Source organism: Alligator sinensis, unplaced genomic scaffold (genome assembly GCF_000455745.1).
Source record: "Alligator sinensis unplaced genomic scaffold, ASM45574v1 scaffold173_3, whole genome shotgun sequence".
Lineage (NCBI taxonomy): Eukaryota > Metazoa > Chordata > Crocodylia > Alligatoridae > Alligator > Alligator sinensis.
The window spans coordinates 837169-839562 of record NW_005842076.1 but is presented as its reverse complement, the minus strand read 5'-3'; the positions used below and the strand labels follow the sequence as shown (position 1 = coordinate 839562).

General features: G+C 45.5%; 1 long non-coding RNA gene across 1 annotated transcript in view; it reads right to left on the bottom strand.

The window, feature by feature from the left end:
• LOC112550306 overlaps positions 1-2394 on the bottom strand; it is a 10312-nt gene that overhangs the window by 5798 nt on the left and 2120 nt on the right. The gene's annotated exons all lie outside the window — the stretch shown is intronic.

Here is a 2394-nt window from a genome sequence, read left to right as displayed (position 1 = left end):
ATAGTCTGACAGCATTGCCCACAAAAGTAGTCATACCTAAACCCACACTCTAACAGAGCTCGAAAGGTCCATATTGAATAGCGTGATGCAGGCTATTGATGATAAAACAATCATCGGATAGTTGGTTGTTCCTTGCTGCTCTGGATAGCTGCGCCCCAGGACTGTCTCAAAAGTTTATTACATATCGGAGCACAAAGTCAAGTTCCCATCTGACTGCAGCATCTGGAAGCCCCTAATTGCACACATTTCTAAAATACATGTAGCCAGTCCGAGCTGAAGAGCGGCTTGGTATTAGCAGTGCAGAGGTCAAATGTAGCAATATTTAAGAACTGGTTTGGACAATACCTTTCCTAGGAAAAATCATAATAAAGGCAAACAAGAGCAACGCAGCATTTAAAAGTAGGTATTTTGCAGTCTGAAAATGTGAATGTTTTAATTACCCCGCGAGGGCGTTTCCTTTAAGCGGCTTTAATTTTGGTGCAGAGACAATGTTCAACAATAACAATTTCCCCAGGTTAGAGGTTGATTGTTCGGGGTTAGCTCTGGGAAGACAGCGATCTGGAGCTAAGCAAATTCCGCCTTAAAAGCTGCACCAGAGGTGAACATTTGCAGAAAATATTAAATCAATTGGATTTCCTCCCAAATCATTATTAACGACGCATCATACCTATATGGGGATTGTGTAGCTTTTAACCCCCGAGTGCTAAGGTTGGGCTGTCTGCTCGCAAACCTTAATAACAATAATCCAGTCTGGAGTGTTGCATCTCATTGAAATCGTCTCTCACCCGAATGAACTGCAAATTATCCCCTGTTTACAATCTCTCTTCAGTGCTCATCTCAATGAACTGGAGATCGATTCCCCCCACCACGCTTGTCTTCCAACCAGGCTCTGATTTGCATTGAGGGACTTTATAGATCCTACCACCCCCGTCTAAAAAATAAATAAATAAATAATAATAATAACGCCACCGAAAGAAATCTCCAAGGTATGTCGGGGGTGGGGGGAGGAGAAAAATCTGTCACTGTCATTTAAAGCTTCAAAAGGGTGTAAAAACCCTTTTTTGGGGTTTTTTTTTTTTCACTTGTTTTTGCAGTGTAAAAACAAGATCACTGTATTTACGTTTGTGAATACTCACAACTTGTGTTGGAGACAATGACACGTAATTGATGTATTGCCATCAACAACAATAAAGACCAATTCTTCTCTCTCCCCGCAAACAGCGCTCCCCCCTCGCCCCCACCCCTCCGGCCCCCAGCAAAGGGGAGGAAAACAAACAATAAATAATCACCCGGGCTCCGATTAAACCGTAAGAGACTGACTGGGGTATTTTATTTTGATCCTGGCGAGGGAGCAGAGAAACGAAAAATAAAAGTTATCAAACTGAATCTCTTCAGAAGAATTTGCCTTTCTCCAAACCATTGTTTTTATTTTATTTTATTTTATTTTATTTAATGAGCAAGTTCCGGCTTTGATACGTACCATACTGACTGCACAGCGCATAGGGGGGAATTGATGCTAAAACACCTCAATCCACAAATATGGAATGAAGTGGGAAATGGGAATAATTTTCAGGCAGGGGTTAGGGGAGGGGGCAGCGGGGATCGGACAGAGGAGCTGATGGAGTTGGAAATACAGAGAGCGGGAGGGACGTGCAAGTGGAGGCGCGTGTGCGGGGCGCCCGCCCGCGCAGGCATGTGCGGAGCTGGGGAGCTGCTAAGTTTCTGTCCGGGTGGATCGGCTTCTTCCCGGGGTGCGCGAGGGAGGAGGCGGACCCCGGCACGGAGTAGATCCATCTCTGCCCAAAGAGCTCTTTAAATATTCAGTGAAAAATAATGTCATGTGAAGTACCACCTATAGCAACATTATTATCTTCATTCTTCAACATCATCCCCGCTGATAGCTTCGTTTGTCTTTTTATCAAAATCTACTGGACCCAACACGGTTTGGGGGGAGAGGGGGGGCGGGGGGCATCCTATACGTGAAAGCAAAGCAGTGGCCAGTTTGCAAGACCTGACTAGATATTTGGAAAGCACTTGGTCCTTGGTTGATTTGGGGTTTTTTGTTGTTGTTGTTGGGTTTTTGCAGGGGGGGTGTGTTCTGCTGCTATTTCAGCGATCTTGGCAGTCACTTTCAAGTCTAGTCCCTTTGCTAATCAGGAGAAGAAAACCCGAGCGAGGCGGTTCCTCGACTGGAGCGGTTCTGTCTCTCGCTCTCCTCCTCTCTCGCTCTCGAGGTTTTGCCGGCTCATTTGAAATTGAAATGAGTTATATCTGAGATCAGCCTCTTGCTTTTCCAGGGACTTTGTTAATATTAATACGGGGGAAAGGAGCAGTTTCTCTTGCTGAGTAAATAATCCGGGGGGAGGAGGGGGGTGGATGGGCCAGGGCGAGGGG